Source organism: Felis catus, chromosome C2, assembly GCF_018350175.1.
Source record: "Felis catus isolate Fca126 chromosome C2, F.catus_Fca126_mat1.0, whole genome shotgun sequence".
NCBI lineage: Eukaryota > Metazoa > Chordata > Mammalia > Carnivora > Felidae > Felis > Felis catus.
Genome location: NC_058376.1, coordinates 23,592,183 through 23,600,486, shown reverse-complemented (window position 1 = coordinate 23,600,486; position 8,304 = coordinate 23,592,183). Strand labels below are relative to the sequence as shown.

The window sequence follows — 8,304 nt, the reverse complement described above, 5'->3', positions numbered from 1 at the left end:
GGGTTTTGATGGTTTCCTGTCTCACATTTAGGTCTTTCATCCATTTTGAGTTTATTTTTGTGTATGGTGTAAGAAAGTGGTCCAGTTTCATTCTTCTGCATGTTGCTGTCCAGTTCTCCTAGCACCATTTGCTAAAGAGACTGTTTCCCCACCCCCTTGGATATTCTTTCCTGCTTTGTCAAAGATTAGTTCACCATATATTTGTGTGTCCAATTCCGGGTTCTCTATTCTGTTCCATTGGTCTATGTGTCTGTTTTTATGCCATACCATACTGCCTTGTTGATTACATAATGCTTTGTAGTAGAGGCTAAAGTCTGGGATTGTGATACCTCCCACTTTGGTTTTTTTCTTTAATAAGAAGCCATTACTTTGGCTATTTGAGGTCTTTTGTGGTTCCATACAAATTTTAGGATTGTTTGTTCTAGCTTCGAGAAGACTGCTGGTACAATTTTGATTGGAATTCCATTGAATGTGTAGATTACTTTGGCTAGTATTGACATTTTAATAATATTTATTCTTCCAATCCGTCAGCATGGAATGTTTTTCCATTTCTTTGTGTCTTCTTCAATTTCCTTCATAACATTTCTATAGATTTTGACATACCAGATCTTTTACATCTTTGGTTAGGTTTATTCCTAGGTATTTTATGGTTCTTGGTGCAATTGTAAATGGGGTCAATTTCTTGATTTCTCTTTCTGTTGCTTCCTTATTGGTGTATAGAAATTCAACCAATTTCTGTACATTGATATTGTATCCTGCGACTTTGCTGAATTCATGGATCATTTCTAGAAGCTTTTTGGTGGAGTCTTTCAGATTTTCCGTGTAGAGAATCATGTCATCTGCAAAAAGTGAAAATTTGACTTCTTCTTGGGTGATTTGGATTCCTTTTATTTCATTTTGTTGTCTGATTGCTGAGGCTAAGACTTCCAACACTATGCTAAACAACAGTGGTGAGAGTGGACATCCTGTCATGTTCCTGACCTCAGGGAGAAAGCTCGCAGTTTTTAAAGATAGCTTATTACCCACTAAAAATATCTAAAGCCCTTGTTTGCATGGAAAAAATAAAGAGTATATTATCAGGTATTTCAATGTCTCTCTAGAAAGCCCAAAGAAAATACCTATGATTTAACAAATGATATCCAATTAAGAAAAAATAAATGTTATCTTAGCACTTAAATACAACCTGGATTTTAGTACTGGCTCTGTTGCTAAGAAGCTGTGAGACCTGGGAAAAATCATTCAACTTCTCTGAGCCATAGTGTGCAGATCTGTAATGGAGGTGCTAGGAATCACAAATTGATCTCTGAGGTCCCCTCAGGCTATAATAAGCTATGATTACATGAAATTAACAGAGTTTGAGTAGAATGAAATCAATAGAGATAAACATGCCAATTAGTGCATACTAATTCAGAGCTTCTCTCTTATAGGCTCATGTTTAAAAAGATATGTACTGCAAACAAAAGAGACTTAAGTAGAGATATTAAAATTATTCACCACTACTGTTTGCTTGTAAGCAAATATTTCCCAAACCAAATGTTTCAATACGTTGTTATATTGAAATAATTAACTCAAGTATTTGAAGACAGATTTGGGATTGTGTAAAAATTGCTTAATACATATTTGTAACAGGAGGAATGTCCTAATGCCAGTTTTATGTATGGCTCCATTTTTAGTGTAACAGTGTTCATCAGTTTTACTTTCATGTTCTAAGAAGCTATTTTCTGTTAAATATTTTCATACTCATTATGTTGTGTTACCCTACATTAAAAAAAGACATACATGCCATTAAATACTAAAATCATATATTAGAATGTGATTGATATTTTAAGTATGCCTGTTATTTTGCAAATTTTTTGAAGTTTCTGGAAAATAATCTAGTGTCAATTTTCATAGGAATGAGTAGGAGTTATTTTTTAAATGAAGTATTTTATCTCAATATGTCTCCTCATACTATTTTTCAGTAAAACTTAATGATAAATTATGGCAAATTCAAGTAGGAGAGAAATGTCTTTTCAGAAAAAGCTTATAAAATATTTCAGGATTTTCTCCTCCCACATAAATGCGCTATATCGAAAAAGATGGTTTTAGATTAGAAATGTAGAAATAATGACAATGAGTGCTCACATGAAATAAAAGATTGGCTTCTTGTGACAATTTACATTTTCAGGGAAATAATAAATGCCTTTAACCTACTTTGTGAAACAGAAAGGTAAGTTCTTCGATCTTTCGGCCTTGCTATCTCTTATGCCCTCATTTTCCACAGAAGAACAGTATATAGAAGGCATAGATATGCAAAGAAAAAAAAGTCTTAACTTACAAAAACAAAATATAACTTGTTTAAATTCCTTTGTTAGAACACATTGATGTGGCCACATCTAATTGCAAGAATGACTAGAAAATGTTTGTGTCACAAAAAAATGAGCAAAGGAAATTTGGTTAACAGAGACTCAACCATAACTGTGTTGTCTCTTTTATTTTTGTTTAAAATTGCTATCAGTGAATTTTAACTTTTATTTTATAATGTAAAATAAGCAATAGCCTTGCATTTGTGTTTGAAACTTTGAAGGCAAAGTTTCATATTTACACAATTCCCAATAATATGTAGTACACAGTAAATTAAATCAAATTATAATTGATAAGTATAAATGTTACTAATAGTCTTTAAATACTTAAGAAAACCGAAAGTGTTACTAAACATTGGAAAAATTATTGTTTGTCTTAAAAAGATACTAAATACAGTATCAATTATGTAAATACTTATAAACATGTTCATCATCTAATGCAAACTTTTATCACAATGATTTATTTTTTGTGTTACGTATAATAACAAAAGTCATAAATCTTCTTAGATCACTAATCCCAACCTAAGAAACTAAACTATGAAATCATTGCTTTTTCAAGAAAAGCACAAGGTAAGAATGTCCCCTTTTACCCCTTATTTTTAACATCATAATAAAAGTCCTAGCTAATGTAATAAGACAAGAAAAGAAAAGATATATAGAAGATTGCAGGATAGGGGAGCCTGGGTGGCTCAATTGGTTGAGTGTCTGACTCTGACTTTTGATTTTTGTCTCAGGTCATGATCCCAGGGTCATGGGGTTGAGCCCTGCCTCAGGCTTCACACTGAGTGTGGAGCCTGCTTAAGATTCTCTCTCTGTCTCTGTCTCTGTCTGTCTTTTTCTCCCTCTGCCCCTCTCCCCCACTCATTTGCTCTTCCTCTCTGAAATAAAAAAAGAATACTATATATATATATATATGTATATACACATATATATATATATATACACACATATATATATATATATATATATATATATATATATATATATAAGACTGGAGCAAACAAGGTCACTATATACATTCAGTCACTTTCCTATATACCAGCAGTGAACAAATAACATTTGAAATTCAAACCATAACACCATTTACATAAACATCCAAACAGTGAAATATTTTGGTACAAATCTAACAAAACATATATAAGATCTATATGAGGAAAACAATAAACCCTGGTGAATTAAATAGAAGGATATTTAAATAAATGAGGTGATGTTCCATATCGATGGACAGGAAGACCCAGTATTGTCAAGACGTCAGTTCTGGATCTAAAGATACAGTCCAAAAAAAAAAAAAAAGTAAAATAAAATGAAATAAAAAAGATACAGTCCAGATCTAAAAATCCAAATCTCAGAAAAGTATGTGTGTGTGTGGTGTGTGTGTGTGTGTGTGTGTGTGTGTGTGTGTAGACAAACTGATTATAGAGTTTTCAAAGAGGCAAAAGACCCAGAATAACCAACATAGTACTGAAGAAAAACAAATCTGGAGAACTGACGCTACTTGACTTCATGACTTGCTGTAAAGTTATAGTAAATCAAGACTATGTGGTTTCAATGAGAGAGTATACAGATAGGTGTGGGGCTGCTACCTCCCCACAGTAGCTGCACTACAACTTGCCATCTGGTTGGGCTGAGAAGCAGGTGGATGAACCAGTTCTGTTTACAGTTAATGGAGAGCACCCAAAACATTACGAATGAAGAACTTTGACAATGAAGCCTAGGAGGTATCTAGAAGAAGATGATTATTTGAATAAGGACTCGGGAGAGACCAGCATGCTGAAAAGACCTGTACCTTTGCACATGCACCAAACAACCCATTTTGATAAATTTGATTGCCCCACCCCCTAAGCTTGGGCACAAACAGGAACTCTTTCCAAAGTGCTGCATGCCAATTAAAATTGCTATTATTGCATTCTCTCTGGCTTTTCTTTATATTCTTTGAGGGAAATAACTCACTCTTTGTAACTTTCCATCAACAGTATTTTATAAAATTTCAGTCCTGGTCATCAACAAAGTCTTGCCAATGGTTTTCATCACCTTCTTGGTTCTGGTTTATTTGCCAGGTGTGATAGCAGCTGTTGTACAGCTTCATAATGGAATCAAATATAAGAAATTTTCACATTGGTTGGGTAGATGGAAGTTAACAATAAAACAATTTGGGCTTCTCAGTTTCATTTTTGCTGTACTGCAAACAATGTATGTTTATCCTGTCCAATGAGGCTATCCCACAGATACAAGCTGCTAAACTGGGCATGTCAACAGGTCCAACAAAATAAAGAGGATGCTTCAATTGAGCCTGAGGTTTGCAGAGTGGAAATTTATGTGTCTCTGGGAGTGACAGCACTTGCAATACTGGCTCTGTTAGCTGTGACGTCTATCCTTCTGTGAGCAGCTCTTTGATGTGGAGGGAATTTCACTATGTTGAGAGCACACTAGGATTTGTTGCCCTTCTGCTGGTCACAATACATGCATTGATTTGTTCCTGAAATAAATAAAACAATGTGTATGGTATACACCTCCAAATTTTATGACAGCTGTTTTCCTTCCAATTGTTGTCCTGTTATGTGAAGGTATATTTCCCCTGCCATGTTTAAGAAAGAAGATTCTAAGAGTTAGACATGGTTGAGAAGATACCACCAAAATTAATAAAACTGAGGTGTCTTCCCAGTTGTAGAATCACTGTTTACACACATTTTTGTTCGATATTGATATATTTTACCATAAACATTTCAAATTTGTATTTATTTAATAAAATGCCCACTTGAGGTTCTTAATGTAAAAAAGGAAAGAGTATATAGAAAGATCAAGGGAAGAGAATAGAGAGTCCAGAATAGACCCGCATAAATATAGTTAACTGATCTTTGACAAAAGATAAAAGGTAAAGCAATGGAACAGAGATAGTTTTTTGCCGATGTTGTTGTTGTTGTTGTTGTTGTTTTTAATAAGTGGTGTGGGATGACTAGACACCCACAGGCAGAGTAATGAATCTAAACACAGAACTTAAGACCCTTCACGATATAGATCTCAGACCTGAGTGTAAACGGCCAATCTATAAAATATACTCCTAGAAGATAGCATTGAAGAAAACCTACATAATCTCAGGTATGGTGATGCCTTTTAACATACAACACCAACATTATGATCCATGGAAGAAGTAATGGATAAGTTGTTTACAATTAAAAACTTTGACTCTGTGAAAGACACTATCAAGAGAAATAGAAGAAAACCCACAGACTGGGGGAGAATATTTGTAAAAGACAAATCTGCAAAAGCACTGTTATCCAAAATTTACAAAGAACTCTTAAAACTAAACAATAAGAAAACTAATACTCTAATTAAAAAAATAGGCCAAAGACTAACAGACACTTTACCAAAGATGATACACAGATTCTAAATAAGCATATGAAAATGTATTTCACAGCATATGCCATTCAGGGAAATGCAAATTAAAACAGTGAGATACCACTGCACACTTATTAGAAGAGCCAAAATCCAGAACATTGACAACACCGAATAGAGCAACAGAACTCTCATCCATTGATGGTGGGAATGCAAAATGGTATGGACATTTTGGAAGATGCTTTAGTGGTGTCTTACAAAACTAAACATGCTCTTACCACATGATCTAGCAATCACACTCCTTATTGTTACTCAAAAAAGTTGAAACTTGTGTCCACACAAAAACCTAAGAAGAGATGTTTATAACAGCTTTATTTATAATTGTCAAAAATCACAGGAAATCAAGATGTTTTTCAAAGGGTGAATGGATAAATATGGTACATCTAGACAATGGAATGTTATTCAGTGCTAAAAATAAATGAGCTAGCAAGCCATAAACAGACCTGTATATTACTAAGTAAAAGAAGCCAGTCTAAAAAGGCTCCATACTATTATGATTCCATCTACATGACTCTGTGGAAAAGACAAAAACCTATTATATATATATATATGTCTATATAATATATATATATATATATATTATATATATCACAATGTACAAATTGGCAAGGCTTCTACACTAAAAAGTATAAAAAATTTTTGAAAGGTTATTTTTACAAATGAAGAGATATTCTAAATTAGAAGATTTGATATTTTTTAAATATCACATGTATGCATTAGCCTATATATTCAATTTAATCAACAGATTCCAACAGTTTTTATGATTTTCTTTTAGAAACTGACAGACTGGCTTTAAATTTATTTAAGGAATAGAAAGGAACAAATTTAACCAAAATAATATTTAAAAAAATGAATAAAAAACTTGGAAGACATCCATTACCTGATTTCAAGACTTACTACAAAGCTATATAATTAAGAAAGTGTTATATTGGTAATAGGAAAGATGAATGTACCAATGGAAAAAGTAGAGAGTCAGGAAATATATTCATACATATAGCCAATTTATTTTTTATAGAGCTATCAAAGCAATTCAAGGCAGGAAAGAATACATTTTTAATAAATTGTGCAAAGAACAACTGAAAATCCACAATGGAAAAAATGAAACTTGAACCCTACCTCATATTATCATACATAAAATTAGTGTGGGTTGTGAGAAATGCTTAAATGTGAAATGCAGAAGTCTGAAACTCTTTGAAGAAAACATAAGAGACTAACTCTTTGACCTCTAGACAAGCAAATATTTCTAAAAGGAGACAAAAACAAGTTTTGAATGATTAGTTTGATTTTATGTAAATCAAAAAAATTTTTTAAATAAAGCAACACCATAAAAAATTAGAAATTGATCCCCAAAAGAAAACAGTCACAAAACATGTATTTTACACTTGTATGTAACAATGCAGTTGAATCTAGAATGTAACATATCAGTAAATTTAAGACAAATAAAAAAGAAGGAAAAAAATATAAAAGCCAAAAACAAAGTGGGGTGGGTGGGGCCAAAGGCTTGATCAGACACTTCACAAAACTGTTAAACAAAATTAAACTAATAACCTGTGTTGATCCAGCCAGGCTACTATAACAAAAATATGGACTGCGTAGCCAACAAGCAACAGAATTTATTTTTCTTCCAGTTCTGCAGGCTGGAAAGTACCAAGAGATGATACCAACAGATTTTGTGTCTGGTGGCTCTCTTTGCACTGTAACCACACATGGTCAGGCACAAGAGTTCTCTCTGGGGTCTCCTTTATTCAGATATTCATCCTCCAAAGGCCCTACCCCCAAATACCATTGCACTGGGTTTTAAACTTCAACATATGAGTATGGAGGTGAGCAGCATAAACATTCAGTCTGTTGCATTAGCTATGACAGAAATGCAAATTAAAACCACAAGAAACTATTTGCTGCCTATTGAGGCAATCAAGATTCAAAAAGTTTACGTCATGGAAGACAACGTAAATGGAGTAGAGTGGAAAAGGTCATGAGAGTATTTGGAATTATAATCATTGTAGTTAATGTTTGAGAGAGCAACTTCAATGAATGAAAAAGGAAAGGGAATGTTAGTCCCAGGTTTTCTCTTCAACATCCAGGTAGATAAAAAATATAGATTGATCCTTTATCATTATGAGATATCCCTTTAGTAACATTTTTGCTTTAGAAAACTATGTTGTCTGTGTCTGGGGTATCTGGGTGGCTCAGTCGATTGGCTCAGGTCATGATCTCAGGGTTCGTGGGTTCAAGCTCCATGTTGGGCTCCTCCCTGACAGCATAGAGCCTGCTTGGGATTCTCTTTCTCCCTATTTCTCTGCCCCTCCCCTGCTCCTGCTCTCTCTCTCTCTCTCTCTCTCTCTCTCTCTCTCTTTCTCTCTCTCTTGCTCTGTCTCTCTCAAAATAAATAAATAAACTTAAAAAAATAAACTTAAAAAATAATAATAAAAAAATAAATAACTATGTTGTTTAATATTAGGGCAGTCTCGAGTTCTTTTAATGTTGTTTGCATGGTATTTCCTCTGCACCATTAAACTTTCAACCTATTTGCATATTTAAATCTCAAATATGTCTCCTGTAGAAAGCC

At 33.5% G+C, this 8,304-nt stretch overlaps 1 pseudogene; it reads left to right on the top strand.

The window, feature by feature from the left end:
* The first annotated feature begins 3,783 nt into the window (after positions 1–3,783).
* LOC101087338 lies at positions 3,784–5,605 on the top strand (annotated as a pseudogene).
* Positions 5,606–8,304: the final 2,699 nt, after the last annotated feature.